Raw genomic sequence first — 20,140 nt, 5'->3', positions numbered from 1 at the left:
AAAAACTAAAAGAAACTTCAAGAAATTTCTCGAAAACCTTCTGGAGCAACTCCACAAGAAATTATAGGAGAAAACCCAGCAAACCTTTTTGTAGCGATACAAAAGAAATTCTTGCAAAAGCTACTTGACAAGTTCTTGAAGTGGCTTCAAGGCAATTCTAAGGGCAACTTCTAAATTTTTTGTTTGAATTTCATTTGAAGCTCAAACGTTTTTCTCAGCCAAACTTATGAATCTAAATTGAACAGTTCAGATTTTTAATAAATATGCTTTAGAATTGTTCTTTTTGTTGTTTTTGTGCATCGATGTTTTATGCGGCCCGCAGGTCAATCCCGAATTGCAAATTTGGCCCGCGGTATCCTCCAGCCCGAGCACCACTGGTCTATACGATTATTGATGTGACTTTTTGTAGTCCTGAACTAACAAGTAGTTCGAACTGGAGAGTAGACGGTGGCATCACTCACAGCGATCACCTGGCAGTTCGCTACAGTATCGACTACAACAACAGCAGATAGTGGGTAGAGGATGCCCAAAGCCAAGCCATCGAAAGTGGAAAACGTCATATTTCGAAAAAGGGGTATTTTAGGAGGCGCTCCGCCGTGAACCAAACGTACTTGGTTTAGGTGATGATGAGCTGGTAGCGGTGCTCTCGCATGCATACGATGCGACCATGCCTAGGCGAGTCCACCCTAGGCAGACCACCTGCCTACTAGTGGACTCGAGCGATTGTGGACCTCCGCCGTGTCTGCCACCGGGGAAAACGGCGGATACAGCGAGCATGATCTGTGGAAGAGCGAAACGAACGGCGGGTGGTGTTCGCCGCTGCAAACGCCGCGCTGAACACCGAGATGAGGACAAGCAAAAGGGCCTGCTTCGAGGGTCTCTGTCAGAGTGCCAATGCGAAACCGTGGGGTGATGCCTACAGGATCGTGATGGCCAAGACGAGAGGTGTAATGGCTCTTACGGATCAATCTACAGAGATATTGGAGAGGATAATCGCGTCATGATCCTTGTCCTTGGCCTCCTTAGTAGTACTGGGCTGGCGACAAGGGTCACAAATGTGGAACTTGCGGGAATAGCAAAGCCCCTTAGCGTAGGAAAGGTCCAGATCAGGACGGAGTTCCGAACCTGCCCTTAAAAGTAGTTATTGCAGACTCTCGAGATGCTCAGGTCTGCTATGCAGAAATGCCTGAACGAAGGAGTTTTCCCAGAAGTTTGAAAACTACACCGCCTGATTCTATTGCCAGAGGAGGGGAAACCACCCGGAGACCCGTCATCATATATGACAATATGCTTGATCGACATGGCGGAGAAGGTGCTTGAAAAGACCAAACAGACTGTTGAGGCACTCCGAGGGTGTAACTGAACTATCATCGAGTAACCAGTTCGGCTTCCAGAAGGGGAGGTCGACCGTATTCGCAATCTTGTTGGTTACTGACCGAGACCACCGAGATAGCGTTGCAGCGTAAGAGGATGTAAAGAACGTAAAGGTGTAAAGAACGCGTACAATAGCGTCAGTTATTGGGCGGCAGTGTGGTCGTGAGCGCTCACAGGAAACCAAATCCCTTAGATATAGACGCTATTTGAGCCGCACCTCCTATCGTTTAACTTTGTCTGTGGTTTAACGGTCTGCCGAGTTCCATGCTGCAGCTTAATCGACCGTATAGCATTCTTCCACTTCAAAATTGTTAGAGAAAGAGCGTTCTGTGGTACTGATATGCTTCAAAGCAGATATCGCCCTTTTCTCGATAGGAGAATTTTATCCCGCTGTAATCGGGGAGGATTTTGATTTATTGAGATTTACTATTTATTATGCATGGGTGATACGACGAGTGTGGTTTGTTTTGGTTAACGTTCAATCTTTTCTGCTCCTATTTGTGTACATCTATCTACCTTAGTACTTACACTCGTTTCGGTGGAGGCGACGAATGGTCGCAGAGCAAGTCTCCGCGCGCCGACCAGGGATAAACATATGGACCATTAGACATTCGGCGTCTCCATCGTCACTGTGCGCAGTCGTGTTAAATATTTTAGTCGCTCTGCCGCCAGGCGCAGCGCAGCTGTCATCCTTTTCCTGCGGCTTCCTCGCCACCGAAAGTCGCAGATCGTACCTCTAGAGGCCGGGTATTCTCAGCCGCGGCCAGTCGTGATCGCGATCGTGCCGGTGAAAGTCGTTCTCTCGTGATAATCCACCTTCTTCTTCCACGTTAACGTGAGAGCGTTCAAAAATATCGAAGGTCGCCGCCTTCTGCGTTGAGTGGTGACATTGGAAAATGCGCGGGTGAAAATTTTCTTTTTCAAACGTATTTCGACGACCGGTATGTTGAGACCTTGACGGTAATTAGTGCGGATCGGTTACATGCTAGTAAAGATAAACAAACCCAGCGCTGGCGGAAGTGAAAGAGGTACGAAGATGAACAACCGACAAGTGTTTTCATTTGGGGGTATTCGTTTTATCACGGCTTTGCTCTCAGCAGACATGATAATGAACGAGTTTACATCCTGCGTGACAGTTAATTGAGTCAAACCAGAACATCTTGAACCACAGAAGCGTAGATCGCGGTTGGATTTACGTATTCTTTGTGCGATCACGTGCGCTGCGGGTGTTATGAAGTGTGAGGAGGAGGAAGATTTCTTTTTCTCCGGTGTCGTCGGTTGTGATGGCGTCACGACATAAACGGCCGCAAATGACATCTGCGCGCTTGTTTTTGTCACACACGCGACACCCGGTGAACGGTTGAAAAACAAAAACCGAGAAGAAATTGGCACGAGAACGAGACTGAAGACTACTCTACTGGGCTTCTACGACGACGCGGTACAAACAATCAAGATTTCATCATAAATCTCAATCATAGCAGGCGTTTCACGATTTCTGTAGACTGCTCTGGCGGACAATCTTGGCAAGCGTTGCCTCGACGTAGGTACGCTAGTGGACTGCCGTCATTAGAGTGCTACGACTGTTTTGTCTGCTGCGTCAAGAATTGTGGGATGGGACATTAGATGAATGAAAGTGTCTCCTACGCTTTCTAGGGAATCGAAATATTAAGGTGGATATATAACGAAGCCACCCCTTGCATTTTCAAGAGCACAAATCTGAAGAACCAAATGTCTCACCACGCTGAAAAGTTGATCGATTGGTCATCCGCTGGTGGTGACCAATCGATCAACTTTTCATCACTATCCATCATTTGGTTCTTCAGATTTGTGCTCTTGTGAATTCTAGGGCTGGCTTCGTTATATATTCACCTTAATGGATTATGATTGTAAGGAAAATTTACATACATATAAATACCATCGAGATCTGGAACGCAAGCGCAAATGGTGCAATTAGTAATAAGAGTATAAGAGTGCCATTTCCACGAAGCCCATTCCCCAGAATGACAATCACCAAAAAAGCATGAAAATCGTCAGTTCTATTGAAATCCAGGTAAGCCGGAGAGGGTTCCAGAAATCCAGACAAGGACTCGTGTAGCCGAAGTGGTAAGCTCGCGGGTATTCAGCAAGACTTATAATGAGGGTGACGGGTTCGATTACTGGTTGATGCAGAGTCTTTTCGTAAACGAATTTTTTTAGAACATTAAGTATTGTCATGCCTGCCACACGATATACGACTGCAAAATGCTTAAATATTAACTAAAAAACTTTTCTTAGAACATTGAGCTTAAAGCAGACTGTGTTCCAGTTAGACTAGAACGTAACGCTAAAAGGAAAAAGATATCGCCTTTCTAAGCACACGAGAGAATCTGCCTTCTCATTGTCATAAATTGAGCAACGCGAGGAGCCCAAAAACATTGATCAAACCAAATGGTTTTAGGTTATTATAATCATTTTCCAAATGAAGATGAAATGGAGAAAGCCAGAGAATGGACGTTTCGGAAGGGGCAGCATAGTAGATCAATGGACCACCATAAAAACGTCTCCATTGCCATCGGAGATAATAATCGAAGACCACTTTATCAAGAAAACTTGCAGCACTGCTGAAAATCGGGAGTCGCTGTTAGCAGCGCCGCCTCGGGTGATGGTGGCACTATTCATTATAGTGCGTGTAAATCTTCATACTCGCACCAATACACTCTTACACATTTATACAAAGGTACCATCTTAGTTCAACAGGAGGCAGTGCCGTCGGTCGTGTTAGTATGGGAAAATAACAGAGTTCCATGTTTTCTTGATAAAGAAGTCTTCGGAATAATCTTAGTGAGCTACGCACTCAGAGAAAACAATGTATCACAGATGACACCTGGAGGCAGATGGAGGAGCACAGAGACGTCAATGTCGAGCGAAAACACAAGGAGCCAAATCCATAGCCATGCAGACGGGCAGAGAAGCGGCTTCCCACGAAGGTGACGAAGCAGAGAAAGCCGCGGATACCGGTTACGGCTATATTAGTCTTAACTTACGACGAGAAAATACGATGAGAAAATCTGCTGATAAGATACCCAAGAGGTGGTTCCTCGGGTTATGTAGGTTTTGACCCACTGAAAACTCTTTCTCACTCTTCCTTACCTTCGTGGTACGCCCGTTAGGGTTGACTTCAAGAAGGGAGGATCGTGTAAGAGTATACACTATTGGTTAGCGTTCCACCAGCTACCGCCTCTCTCCCCTGGAAGCTTGGGTCCTGGCTAGTACTATAGACTATCCGTTGGACTCAAACTCCCGGGCTAGTGTCCGTCCCGGTACACATCCTTTCAACAATTTTGTCCGGAGTGATATCTTTACCGCATATCTCCTGCATACTCGACCTTTACTTCACGAACCGTGGCCATTCAAAGAGCACATGCTTCGCGGTTTCGTCACTGTACACTAAGATGAGCTGGGCAAACGCCGGTATCGTGGCTCAGCAAATATTTACACTGAATCTCGGTAAAATATGGCGTTTGTTAGCTGAATTCCAGCATTTTTTTTTCTGAATCTCAGCAAACAAACAGTGCGATTGCTGAGATCTCGTTGAAAATTCAGTTTGCTGATCGCTCGGCGGTGCCTTTTGGTAAAAACCAAACATCTTGCTGCAAACAAGATTCTTCGAAAAAAAGAAGTATGTGTCTGTGCATTTCGGACTTGCTGGGGAGCTCGCATGTTCGAATCTGTGCAGATACCACCTTAAAGCACCCATGGCTTGACAGAAATTGTATCAAGTGAAAGTTCACCTCGCCATGGGGCCTGCTCGTCCATTTAGACACGTTCGATATGGGCTTCTGTATCCCTCTACCCTTGCTGGAGGAATCCCATTACCTCTGCCTCTTCAGTATAGACGATTCTCTGGCGATCCGCCCCGCGCCTTTTATGCCATACATACATACATACATTTATTTGTACAACATCACATGGTCGGCGTTAAGTCAGAGGGGACCAAGTAACAAAATTGACGGAAATTAGATTTTTAAGGCATTTGATTAAGAATTACTTTAACTACATGGAACATTCACCCGATTTTCTTAATGTTACAATTAACGAGAGTTATAGCACAATTTTCTTTTGATTGAACTGCGAAAATCGATAATAGTGTGCAGTCAGAGAGGACCAAATGCTTGATGTCAAGAGAATAGAAAAAATAAGTATTGGTTAAAATCCAATAATCAAAATAGTTTATCATCAAAATATAATGCTTTTCCAAATCGTATGACTCCCTAACGCATTTTCTGATGATTATTGATCAAGAAAGCACGTGAAAATCCATTTTATTATGGTCAATATCGTATTTTACAGATCATCGTGTTGAAGCAAATTGTGACAATTCTCGTGCAGACAGAGTGGACCATGTGTCTCTAAGAAAAATAGTTGAAATTACCATATTCTTCGTAATCCTTTCCAAATCTAAATATGTTTGTTAAGCAGCTGTTGGGCATCATATTGAAATGTACCAATACCCGTTTCATGAAGAAATTGATTTTACCGGTTATTTTAGAATTGTGTACTTGGTTCACTCTGTCTGAACGAAATTTTGAAAAACTCCAGTCTTCTGAATAAATTATTATGAACTGTGTAACTACAATATTTCAAAAACGTACCGAACTATAAAAATACGTTCAAAAGTTGTTAGCTATTAAATGTTCATTTTAAAAATTCTTAAATAGCTTATTAATTGACTACCCTTTCTTGTAATATTGAACTGTTGTACTTGGTCCACTCTGACTGAACGTAAAAATTGAAAATGGTAATCAACAGTATAATAACAGAAATATCAAATTTCAAACCTCCTGCTCACATTATACATCAACCCTATTATCTGTTGTCCTACTTGTGCATTATTTTTTCATCAAATATGTACAAACTTGAGTGTGAACTGTAGTTGGTTGTAGATTTTCCAAAAATTGTTCAGTCAGAGTGGACTAAGTACAATCAATTACTTAGCAATTTCTCGGTTTCAAGCTTTATTTTACATTTTTCCGCGATCAATACAGAGGAATGCTTTAATGATTAGTTATTAAGATTTAGTCTAGTCTAGTCTAGTCTACACATACACAGCCATTCATTGAAAGAATCCTGGAAAATGATAGATTCGACCAATTCTACCATTTTTCTTGTCATTATTAATGCTTGCAGTACATCGGGAGTGCATTACAAGCATTAAAGCGGCCAGGCCTACTGTGCAGTGTTATTGGTTTTATAAGAGAGCTATGGAGTGGGGACATCTCGTACCAACCACTCAGCATGTTTAAGGTAGCAAAATAAATGAAAATCGGTGGGGGTGACGATGCTAAGAAGGTTAATATCACCCCTTGGTCCTTAGTTTCCTGGGATGGAACACAGGTATTTACTCCGTGTCCTGGCCCTTATGCCTAGGCTTAAGCGCCTTTACTCGCTCTCTGAAACGAAACAAAAGAAAAATACAACAAATCCCTCCCATTTGTATGATAAGCTTTGTCATAAATCATATAATAATGTACATTATATACAATAAAAATCAGACTGATCTCACCAAATTTTAGCCGAAAGTCGATTTCAATATCCTTCACGTTCATCGGTCACCATCAATACCATTACCATAGCTTGACGTAACACTATCATTTTCTTCAATAAAGCTTGAATTCGTTTACCTGGCCTTAACCTATGCACATCTATAACAAGTGCGTTAGATTCACGTTGAATACATGCACACTGAACACTATTTTGTATATTTATTCGAAAGGCTCTTATTTTTACTCCAATCACCAACCACGGATGGGTGATTCGAACCCTTTATGTATTTTTTCACTTTTACACGTGCTATCAACCACACCGTTCATTATGGGCAGATTCACGGAAAAATAGTAAAAATCGTATAACACGGTCGTTGTAGAAAACGGTCTCGACATTTACGGAACTTCGTTACAAATAAGCAACGCGGCATTGCTGAAGAAGTCCTCCAACATGTTACGTTAGACTGCAACGAAGAACGACGCTCCGAATATCCGACGAAATGCCGTCAGCTGCTGTTGGTGCTGGGATGACACAGGTGCTCTATGAGTTCAGCTATCCACCTCTTCCAATATATTCTGGTATACTCCAGCGAAAAGTTAGTTTCACATTGAATTCCTTCCACTAACAACTTATTTTTTTATCGAACACGAAACTAACCGGATGGTGTAGCGCCAAGCCATTTCACCAGCCGATTTGAAAATCACACGGAGTTGAAAAAAACGCGTGACAGAAATTTGAAAAGCAGCCGCCCCTAATGATTAGTTATTAAGATTTATGGCAAAAATTCAGGAACGTTTATTGAAAAACTCAAAACTTATAGAGTTGCAAACTTTAATGTCGTTTTTCTAGAGTTCTGGTAAAAGACACATGGTCCTCTCTGATTTAACGCCGACCACATGTAAGACAAGACATAATCAACAATAGTACGCCACAATACTCGGTTTGTGGCTGCCGTTCTCCATCCTCGGTCGCGCCCAATGCTCGCCAGGTCACGCTCCACCTGGTCCGCCCATCGTGCTCTCTGCGCTCCACGCCTTCTTGTGCCAACCGGATCAGTTGCAAACACCAGCTTTGCAGGGTTGTTGTCCGGATTTCTTGCAAAATGCCCTGCCCACCGTATCCTTCCGGCTTTGGCCACCTTCTGGATGCTGGGTTCACCGTAAAGTGCAGCGAGCTCGTGGTTTATCCTTCTCCGCCACACACCGTTCTCCTGCACACCGCCGAAGATCGTCCTTAGCACCCGTCGCTCGAAAACTCCGAGTGCTTGCAGGTTCTCCTCGAGCATGGTCCATGTCTCGTATCCGTAGAGAACACCCGGTCTTATTAACGACTTGTACATGGTACATTTGGTGCGGGGGTGAATCTTTTTTGACCGCAGTTTCTTCTGGAGCCCATAGTGGGCCCGACTTCCACTGATGATGCACCTTCGTATTTCACGGCTCACGTTATTGTCAGCCGTTAGCAAGGAACCGAGGTAGACGAATTCTTCTACCACCTCGAAAGTATCCCCGTCTATCGTAACATTGCTGCCAAGGCTTGTCCTGTCTCGCTCAGTCCCACCTACCAGCATGTACTTTGTCTTAGCCGCATTCACCACCAGTCCGACCTTTGCTGCTTCACGTTTCAGGCGGGTGTACTGTTCTGCCACCGTTCCAAATGTTCTAGCAATAATGTCCATGTCATCCGCAAAACAGACAAATTGGCTGGATTTCGTGAAGATCGTACCCCGGCTGTTAAGCCCGGCTCGTCGCATCACACCTTCCGGAGCGATGTTGAAGAGTAGGCATGAGAGTCCATCACCTTGTCACAGTCCCCGGCGAGATTCGAATGAACTGGATAGTTCACCCGAAACCCTTACGCAGTTTTGCACACCGTCCATCTTTGCTTTAATCAGTCTAGTCAGCTTCCCAGGAAAGCCGTTTTCGTCCATGATTCTCCATAGCTCTGCACGGTCGATACTGTCGTATGCCGCTTTGAAGTCGATGAACAGGTGATGCGTTGGGACCTGGATTCACGGCATTTCTGGAGGATTTGCCGTACGGTGAAGATCTGGTCCGTTGTCGACCGGCCGTCGATGAAGCTGGCTTGATAACTTCCCACGAACTCATTTGTTTTAGGTGACAGACGACGGAAGATAATCTGGGATAGCACTTTGTAGGCAGCATTCAAACTAGTGATCGCCCTGAAGTTCTCACATTCCTAATGGTCGCCTTTCTTGTGAATGGGGCAGATTACCCCTTCCTTCCACTCCTCCGGTAGCTGTTCGGTTTCCCAGATCCTGACTATTAGCCGATGCAGACAGGTGGCCAACTTTTCTGGGCCCATCTTGATGAGTTCAGCTGCGATACCATCCTTACCAGCTACTTTGTTGGTTTTGAGCTGGTGAATGGCATGCTTAACTTCCCTCAGCATGGGAGTTGATTCCGTCCTCCGCTGCACTGGCGTCGTCGTTTCCTCCGCTGCCGTGGGCCCCCTTGCCTATGTTCTCCACGCTGTTCAGGTGCTGATCGAAGTGCTGCTTCCACCTTTCGATCACCTCACGTCCGTCCGTCAAGAGGCCTCCGTCTTTATCCTTGCATATTTCGGCTCGCGGCACGAAGCCGTTGCGGGATGCGTTGAGCTTCTGATAGAACTTCCGTGTTTCTTGGGAACGGCACAGCAGTTCCATTTCTTCACACTCCGCTTCTTCCAGGCGGCGCTTTTTCTCCCGAAACAGGCGGGTCTGCTGTTTCCGCTTCTGTTTATAACGTTCCACGTTCTGTCGAGTCCCTTGCTGCAGCATTACCGCCCTCGCTGCGTTCTTCTCCTCCAACCATTCGTTCCGTCGATTCCGTTCCACGTACCCGATGGTGCTCTCGGCTGCGTCGTTGATGGCTCCTCTAGAGGGGCCTCATCGAGCTCGCCCTCGTCTGGCGACGCGACCTCGAGATTCTGCGCGTATGCTGAGGCGACATCCGGTTGTTTCAGTCGCTCTAGGTTGTACCGTGGCAGTCGCCGGTACCGTACATTGTTGATGTTGGCGCCACGATAGGTCCTGACGTCGATAATATCGGAGAAGTGCCGTCCGTCAATCAGAACGTGGTCGATTTGAGATTTCGTCTGCTGTGGTGATCTCCAGGTGTAACGATAAGGGAGGCTGTGTTGGAAAAAGGTGCTACCTATGGCCATATTTTTGGAGGCGGCGAAATCAATGAGTCGTAGGCCGTTTTCGTTAGTCTGCTGGTGGGCGCTGAACTTACCAATCGTCGGTCTGAATTCCTCCTCCTGACCTACCTGAGCTTTTAAATCTCCTATGATGATCTTGACGTCGTGGCTTTATTATGCTGAAGTTGAAGAATCGGCCCTTGATCCTCAACCTGCACATTCTTTCGTCGATCGGCCACCAACCGATCACGCGCCTCTGCATATCGCCCATCACGATGAAAGCTGTTCCCAGCTCGCGTGTGTTGCCGCAGCTCTGGTAGATGGTATGATTACCTCTAAACGTTCGCACCATAGATCCTGTCCAACACACCTCCTGCAGCGCTACGATGCCGAACCCGCGGTCTTTCAGTAGATCGGCGAGTATGCGGGTGCTCCCAATGAAGTTGAGAGATCGGCAGTTCCACGTACCGAGTTTCCAATCGCAAGTCCTTTTTGTTCGCTGGGGTCGTTGCCGTTGGTCTCGGTTCGTATTTGTCTGTTGCTGATTTACTGTTACAATGTTTTTTTTACGGCTGGCTCATAGGGCCTTACACCAACCCCCTACTTTCCGAAGGTGCACAGTTGAGCTTAGAGTCCTTCCCTGGCACTCGGACGTAGATCAGCCACCCCTAACATGGGAATTAGACGCTGTTGTGAGCCGCTCCTCCTGGAGAACAAACGCTCAGGTTTACCGAAGCAAACCCCCCCTTCCCTGTCAGCCTACGACCAAAGTTCCCACCGGGGTGGTTACCCGATCTTCCCTAAGGTTGCTCATAGTTTCCGGCCGGTACCGCGTGGAGGTAGGGATAGGAGTTGCTGGGCAGAGGCTAGTGGATCACAATGGGATCTGAATTGCGCAGCATACCCAGCCTTTACCGTGCCGTCGTACCAGTCGTTTCTATGATTCGGAGTCGCGAAGCCTAGTGCTGCAGCCGAGGTATTACCTATGGCAGATGTACCTCCAGCCATATGCGTTCTACAGTGTCATTTTCAGGGCACTGATTAAACTTGTTGTGCTATGGGCCATGAGCTCTTATTGAGCTTATGCGTTGATTCCTTCTTCTAAGGCACCCCTTTCTATTTTATCACCTTTTCCTTTCCTAATTCCCAACCCTTGTCCCATTCTCAGGTAAATGATGAAATAGGCAAATATGTTTAGGGCCCATATAGCCGAGGTGGTGAACGCACGGGTATTCAGCATGACCATGCTGAGGGTGACGGGTTCGATTCCCGGTCGGTCCAGGATCTTTTCGTAAAGGAAATTTCCTTGACTTCCTTGGGCATAGAGTATCTTCGTGCCTGCCACACGATATACACATGCAAAATGGTCATTGGCAGAGGAAGCTCTCAGTTAAAAACTGTGGAAGTGCTCATAGAACACTAAGCTGAGAAGCAGGCTTTGTCCCAATGAGGACGTTACGCCAAGAAGAGGAGAGGAGGCAAATATGTTTGGCGATGGCACAAATGTCCCAAATGGAGGATAACGTGCCTCTGGAGCCGGCCTTCTGATACCTGATACACTCCCGAGCAAAGGCGGATATCAAAATGATAACAAGTTCTGTTACTTGGTTATCATTCGTTTGATAATTGCGTTTGTTATCATTTAGGTTGAATTAAGAGCCAACATAACAAAAATGATAACTCAAATTTACTCCATCAATACCAAAATGATAAGAAGTTGAGTTATCATTGAGTTCAAGTTGATAGCTAATTGTGTTATACACCATTTTATTCAATATTACATTTAGTTATCAACACGAAAAAATACACCTGATTGATAACAGGTTTTGTTATCATTTAGTTATCATTCAGGGCTATTTTATCGACCAAAATAGTAAAAATCTACTTTACCGGCATAGTTAGCAGCTGAAAAAAGATTCTTATAATTATAACCCATGTTTTCAACTATTACGCCCAGTGGGTTTCGAACCCTGATCGAGTGATTACCGGTCGCAGCCGATAGCCCCTATACCAACAGGACTCAGTGAGAGGAAGAGTAGTTGAAGGTTACGCTTTCGTACTGCAGTTGCATTGAAGATGGAAAGCGGAATCTATTTTTAGATTCGAGGTGCACCAGACCCTCAGTTTTGGAGAAACTTTGAAATGTGCGTTTGGAAACTGATAACATATTTTGTTATCAATAAGTATTTTTATATTATCGCGTCAGACCAAAATTATTGATAACTAAAATTGTTATCATCAGATTATCATCAATTGGAAAAGATGATAACAAAAATAACAAAATAATAATACCGATAACATAGTTTATTATGAAAGTGATATCACTTAGTTATCCGCCTTTGCTCGGGTAAATCCTTTTTTTACGCGATGAATGCTTCCGCGCAAAAAAAGATCGTGTAAAAAAAGTTCGCGTAACTTCGTGAAATCGCGTAAAAAAATCAAAGGGAAATCTTTTTTACGCGATTTGCCCTCCGCAAATAACCAAAATTGCGTAAAAAAAGTCGCGTAACTTCGAGAAAATCGCGTAAAAAAAACGTGCAAAATAAAATCGCGTATAAAAAGTCGTGTAAAAAAAGGATTTAGTGTACTCTGTATTGATGTTTTGAGTTCTGATGAGAAGAGACGAACTGTCCCAATTTATATGCTAATTTTAAAGAGGATGATGTGTATCTTGACGTAGATCTGTTTTCCAGTTATTATAGTTTAAAACATCGGCATCAGCTTTATTCACTTTAACCCTCCTAGTGCATTGGGGTAATTTTTGGCCCAAACCGTGTACTACGTCAGCTAGCTGCTGCCAACGTGATGCATTAAGCTTCAGATGTTGTCTGGCATCCGAACATTGTTGGTCATTCTGTATTTCTTATCTCACTATTCAACCCTATTCATTGACGATCAAACGAATTGAGCAACAACGAAACACTTTATCCATGCAAATTCAATTCAGAGAAAATTTAAATCATTTGCGCTGAGGCACTGATCATTATTCCTATTCTGTAGATCTTCCTCAGTTGCATTGAAACAGTCCAACGCGCAAAGGAGGCAGCGAACGTCGTTAACTGTTGGGTTTTCTGAGGAATCGCTGATCCCGCATCAGAAGCGAAATCAGCCAATGATTTATAACCTTCCTCTCAACTTCTGTCGTGCCATCAGCCGTCCCTACCACCATGCTCCTCGACTCGGGTTAGTCAAGATTTTTGAATAACGGAGTGCACTGATTTTATTCTGCGGCTAAGCCAGACAACAGCGACGCGGTCCAGAAGTCATCCCAGAAGAACAGAACGCACCATGACGAGCTAGCTGTATGCGATGATGAAGGGGAGTGAATGGGAGTGAAGAAGAATAATCATTAAAATTAGGTGATCACATTGTTTTGAAGATCGAGCGATGTTCTGTTTGGATTGGCGTATGGTTTTGCTGTTTACTACGGGGCTTCACAGTGCAGCTGGCTCGTGGTGGGAAGTGAACATCACAGGAGATTTTATTTACTAATTGAATTTCTTGGAAATCAGATGCTTTTTTTGATTGCTCGGTGAAGAACTGCTAGGATAAAAGCATTGACGTTAGTATTTGGTCGCTCGTAAAATGTTTATTTCAAGCAAAGCGAAAGCAAAGCGAAAGCAAAGCGAAGGCAAAGCGAAAGCAAAGCGAAAGCAAAGCGAAAGCAAAGCGAAAGCAAAGCGAAAGCAAAGCGAAAGCAAAGCGAAAGCAAAGCGAAAGCAAAGCGAAAGCAAAGCGAAAGCAAAGCGAAAGCAAAGCGAAAGCAAAGCGAAAGCAAAGCGAAAGCAAAGCGAAAGCAAAGCGAAAGCAAAGCGAAAGCAAAGCGAAAGCAAAGCGAAAGCAAAGCGAAAGCAAAGCGAAAGCAAAGCGAAAGCAAAGCGAAAGCAAAGCGAAAGCAAAGCGAAAGCAAAGCGAAAGCAAAGCGAAAGCAAAGCGAAAGCAAAGCGAAAGCAAAGCGAAAGCAAAGCGAAAGCAAAGCGAAAGCAAAGCGAAAGCAAAGCGAAAGCAAAGCGAAAGCAAAGCGAAAGCAAAGCGAAATTTACCCGATCACAGCATCCTATTAATGCCAACCATATCCAAAAGGTGAATTAACAAGGTTGCATACATTGAAGCACTTGTGAAAATCGTCATCCCATTATTCTTCGTGATGGTTTCTCGTCTTTTCATTCTGGAACATAGCATTTGCAATTTGCTTGCACATTTCTCAAATAAAAACACATTAGTGCAATAAAATCTGGTTCAAAATTAGAACTGCATACGACACTAAAGAGACAAAACGAGCTGCGAGATAAAACAGCGGAGAGCTCGAACTCTAGAGTCACTTGCCTGAACCTACGCATGTTCCTTGTGACGCGACAGTTACAGAAGTCAGCCGTAATAATAACCCGCCATCGAAAACACCAATGTGTGAATGTGAGATTTGCTTCTCGGTGAAATACCTTGGGCTGAGTGTGAGGCTTACCGAATTGACAACAAACTGTGAAAAGCCGAAAAGAAAACCACGAAAATAAAACATGAGGACCAATTTTCCGCGTCTCGCAAGAGCCAAAAATAGACAGCCGTTTTATATTTTTGCCTTTCTCGTACACCAAAGTGTACCGAAAGGCTATATGTTCACTCCAAAAATGAAATCTTGATAGAACCCCCGGAGGACCAAGTCTTATACACCAATCGACTCAGCTCGACGAGTTGAGATGATGTCTGTGTGTGTGTATGTGTGTGTGTATGTATGTATGTGTGTGTGTGTGTGCGTGTGTATGTGTGTATGTGTACAAAAATGTCACCTCACTTTTGGATAGTAAATATCATCCGATTTCAACGCTTTATGTTTCAATCGACGCGGAATATTGTCCCATTGTTTCCTATTGAAAATGGGTTGAATCGGTCCGGCCGTTCCGGAGTTATGGCCATTTAGGTGTTTCGGACCGGTACCCCAGGAAAGGGCCAGATATGAAATTGCAACAAACCCATGCATGCGACCCATCAAACCACGGCATTTTCGATTATCTGATGAACGGTAAGCAGGAAAATAGTCGCAGACTATATCTGAACCGGTAGTGTTCCGGAACCGGTTCCGGGTGTCCCGCCGGAAGTGGCAAAATATAAAAGTGAAACAAACCCATGTATGCGACACATATAATCACCGCTTTTTCTGTAACCTGATAAGTGATAAACAGGAAAATAGTCTCTGACCATATCTGATCTGGTAGTGTTCCGGAACCGGTTCCGGGTATCCCGCCAGAAGTGGCCAAATATAAAAGTGAACCAAACACATGCATGCGACACATCAAATCGCCGCTTTTTCTATAACCTTATGAACGGTAAATAGGAAAATAGTCGTGCACTATATCTGAATCGGTAGTGTTACGGAACCGGTTTCGGATCATATCTGAACCGGTAGCATCCCGAAACCAGTTCCTGATGTCCCGCCGGAAGTGGCCTAATTCATACATGCGACACATCAAATCGTAGCCTTTTCGATAACTTGTACGATCAGCAAAAAATAAGCAAAGCCCACATTAGAAACTACTGATAGTGTTCCGGAATCGGTTCGAGGTGTCTCGCTGAAAGTGGCCGAATGCAAAAAAAAACAAAAATTCGCCACACATCAAATGGCATTTAAAGTATCCTGATGAACGGTTACAAAGAAAAAAATATCTCAGATCATGCGTGGGAGAACTAGTAGTGTCCCGGAATCGGTTCCCGGTGTCCCACCGGATGTGGTCAAATGTAAAAGGGAACCAAATTCCATCCATGCGCTTCATCAAATCGCGGTTTTTCGATAAGCTGATGAACGGTTATTAAGAAAATTAGCTGAGATTACGTAAGAGACCACCGCTAGTGTTCCACAACCAGGTTTCAGGTGTCCCGCCGGAATTGGTCAAATGTCAAAATGAACCATGTAAATTTTCCGGAACCGGTTAAAAGTGTCCCACTGTAAATGGACATACATAAAAGTGAATCAAACCCATGCTTGCGGTACATCAAATCGCTTTTTTGCCAGTAACCTGATGCATGGATAATAAGAAATTAGGCACAGTCCATAGAAGTAACCACCGGTAGTGTTTTTAATTCCGGGTAACCTGATTAACAGTTTTCATAAACTCAGACCACATTTAAATATACCGGTAATGTTCCGGAATCACTTCCGGGGTTCTCGTAAGCAATACAAAATAGACTGAGACTACATAAGAGGCTGCTGGTGTTGCAGAAGCAGCGTTGGGTGCTTCAGCGAAATTACGAAAGTGAACTAAATCAATGCAAGCGATAGATATGTGTAAGAGAACCAAAAACCTAAAAAAAAAACTAAAGCGATCTCGTTAAATCACACAATTTTTGATTCCTGAGTCGTAAATTTGCAGTAGGATGGGTCAACGTTGTATGGAAGAATTAAAATTCAAGCGCATCAGCCCCGAACATTCTGTTAAATCTTTATTTGCGTCTAAAATTACTGCGCAAAATTTTGATGCGACTGGAGGGCGAGCACTGTAATGTTGTTTATATTTGAATATAGCATTGGCAATTCAAATAACTACATTACAAATTTTATATGGATCTTGTAACCAATGATAATAAAATATAGCATTGAGTATGCAGATTAAACTTTGTCAAAGTGATCTGTGAAAAAGTTAAATCCTGGCTAGTAATTGTCATCTTGGTATGAATCAGCCTCCAGTGAAGGTGGTCAAGCAGTCAACTAAAAGGTCTGATACTTTCGGCTCTGCCCATACGTTGAACATAACGTCGGAATAAGTGCCGCAATTCGATGATGACCTTGAATTTCCAAATAAAGTATTCTCATGATTCAGAAATTCGTAGGTGGTACAGTCCCAGATCACCGTTATGAGCATTTCCTACTTCTCGCCCGTTACCAAAGCACAGAGATTTGGGGCTGTTCACTGACTCTAAGGCAAGATTGATTGCGTCGACGGAAAGATTATGAGTACATATTCGACGAGAAAGGCACTATCGCCACTAGGTGGATTAATCTGGGTTTTTCTATGTAAAGCCGGTCGTCGCACTGTCACGCTGCCAAGTCAAAGCTGAAAAAGAAGAAGATTTGCACGCGGCACAGCTAAATTCGCTAAATTGAGCCATGGACTGTGACCGGAACGTGACATCAATTATCATTACAGATTTTTTTTAAATAAAACTTTATTTTTTGCCTTTCTCGTACACCAAGGTGTACCGAAAGGCTATATGTTCACTCAAAAAATGAAATCTTGATAGAACCACCGGAGGGCCAAGTCTTATATACCAATCGATTCAGTTCGACGAGTTGAGATGATGTCTGTGTGTGTGTATGTGTGTGTGTATGTATGTATGTGTGTGTGTGTGTGCGTGTGTATGTGTGTATGTGTACAAAAATGTCACCTCACTTTTGGATAGTAAATATCATCCGATTTCAACGCTTTAGGTTTCAATCGACGCGGAATATTGTCCCATTGTTTCCTATTGAAAATGGTTTGAATCGGTCCAGCCGTTCCGGAGTTATGGCCATTTAGGTGTTCCGGACCGGTACCCCAGGAAGGGGCCAGATTTGAAATTGCAACAAACCCATGCATGCGACCCATCAAACCACGGCATTTTCGTTCACCTGACGAACGGTAAGCAGGAAAATAGTCGCAGACTATATCTGAACCGGTAGTGCTCCGGAACCGGTTCCGGGTGTCCCGCCGGAAGTGGCCAAATATAAAAGTGTACCAAACCCATGCATGCGACACATCAAAACGCAGCTTTTTGTATAACCTGATGAACGGTAGACAGGAAAATAGTCTAAGACCATATCTAAACCGGTAGCATACCGGAACCGGTTCCGGGTGTTCTGCTGGAAGTGGCCAAATATAAAAATGAAACAAACCCATGTATGCGACACATCAAATCACCGCTTTTTCTGTAACCTGATGATTGATAAACAAGAAAATAGTCTCTTATATCTGATCTGGTAGTGTTGCGGAACCGGTTCCGGGTATCCCGCCGGAAGTGGCCAAATATAAAAGTGAACCAAACCCATGCATGCGACACATCAAATCGCAGCTTTTTCTATAACCTGATGAACGGTAAATAGGAAAATAGTCGTGCACTATATCTGACCGGTAGTGTTACGGAACCGGTTTCGGATCATATCTGAACTGCACAGCTAATCGCGTTCGGTAAATTTTACCGAAATCTCAACCGCTGAGCGTTCGGTAATGGATTTTTAACGAAATTCTGTAAAAAATTAACAAATTTCGGTAAAATGTTATCGTTTATCTGTCAAACTCTAACGAACTTCGGTAAAAGTTGTTACCTTTACCGATTTTTTCCTGTAAAACAAACTTAACGGTTGAGATTTCGGTAAAACATTACCGAAGTCGGTGATTTTTTCTAACTGTGTGGTAGCATCCCGGAACCGATTCCTGATGTCCCGCCGGAAGTGGCCTAATTCATACATGCGACGCATCAAATCGTAGCCTTTTCGATAACTTGTACGATCAGCAAGGAAATAAGCTAAGCCCACATCAAAAACTACGGATAGTGTTCCGGAATCGGTTCGAGGTATCTCGCTGAAAGTGGCCGAATGCAAAAACGAACCAAAAAAATATTCGCGACACATCAAATGGCATTTAAGGTATCCTGATGAACGGTTACAAAGAAAAAATATCCCAGACCATGCTTGGGAGAACTAATAGTGTCCCGGAATCGGTTCCCGGTGTCCCTCTGAATGTGGTCAAATGTAGAAGGGAACCGAACTCCATGCATGCGCTTCATCAAATCGTGGTTTTTTCGATATGTTGATGAACGGTTATTAAGAAAATCAGCTGAGATTACGTTCCACAACTGGTTTCAGGTGTCCCGCCGGAATTGGTCAAATGTAAAAATGAACCATGTACATTTTTCGAAACCGGTTAAGAGTGTCCCACTGGAAGTGGACATACATAAAAGTGGATCAAACCCATGCCTGCGGTATCAAATCGCTTTTTTTGTCAGTAACCTGATGCGTGGATAATAAGAAAATAGGCACAGTCCGCAGAAGTTAGCACCGGTAGTGTTTTTAAATCCGGGTAACCTGATTAACAGTTTTCATAAACTAGTAAACATAAGGTAGTGTTCCGGAATCATTTCCGGGGTCTCGTAAGCAATACAAAATAGACTGAGACTACATAAGAGGCTACCGGTGCACAGTGTTTTATTTTGCCGATTTCGTGCGCTTTTTTAATAACGTTTCAACCGATGATTTTAAAGATATAGTTCATTCGGAGAAGATTCTACATTAGACAAGGCGCATCTTTTGACATAAAAAGTTGAATGATCAATCCACCTATAAGCGAGATGAAAAAAATATTTTTTCAAAAAATGCAGATAGACAGATGATGTCTTCGGCAAAGTTGTGCAGAATGCAATTTTGAACAACTTTGTCAAGGACGCCATAATGCTGAATCTTATACTTTACGAGATATATTGCGTTGTATGTGCATGACCCCTAGAAATCATATATTTCATCATAATTTTTTAACGGGATTTTTTTAGATTTTTTGCGTCTTCTACAAAGTTGTTTGGAATGTAAAAATACATGTTTTTGCTGAATGTCGAAAAACGCTACCTTTCGAAACAACAAAGTTATTTACAAATTACTGGTTTTTATAGGGTAACTTTGAACTCGTGTTACTTTTTCGGTGCAAAATGGCGCAGAGAACAGTTTCGAATAATAAAACAACTATATTTCTACTATATGAAAATAGCTTAAACTTTTGCATACGAGTGTATTCTGTATGTGTTATGGTAAATAAACAAACAATTATCAAATATTGAAACTATTTAATAATTTCTTAATTTAAAGAGCTAGAATGTTACAATGTTCAGCAAAATTGTGTATTATTGTATGCTCAACAACTTTATTGAACTTGAAAAAATTGTAGAAAATCTTGGTAAAAAGCTATGATTATTTTAACGAATTATAAAAAAAACATATTTAAAAATCACTCAGAAATTGATTTTTATTATAACTTTTAACCCTTTATAAGGCAGTGGCAACTATATTGCCACCTACTGTTTGTATTTTTTTTCTGTTTTATAACAATTTATTTCGAACTTTTTTTTTGGTTTACGCAAAATTAGG

The 20,140-nt window shown here is 43.3% G+C and overlaps 1 protein-coding gene across 1 annotated transcript in view; it reads left to right on the top strand.

Annotated features, from left to right (window-relative positions):
* The first annotated feature begins 1,870 nt into the window (after positions 1 to 1,870).
* LOC109422212 (tyrosine-protein kinase receptor) overlaps positions 1,871 to 20,140 on the top strand; it is a 251,711-nt gene continuing 233,441 nt past the window's right edge. Inside the window, exon 1 of the mRNA XM_029852281.2 lies at positions 1,871 to 2,402. The gene's annotated coding sequence lies outside the window, so the exon portion shown is untranslated. The remainder of the gene's footprint in view (positions 2,403 to 20,140) is intronic.

This window comes from Aedes albopictus, chromosome 3, assembly GCF_035046485.1.
Source record: "Aedes albopictus strain Foshan chromosome 3, AalbF5, whole genome shotgun sequence".
Taxonomy (NCBI): Eukaryota; Metazoa; Arthropoda; class Insecta; order Diptera; family Culicidae; genus Aedes; species Aedes albopictus.
Note: the sequence above shows the minus strand (reverse complement) of the source record. Positions and strands in the feature narration are given on the sequence as shown.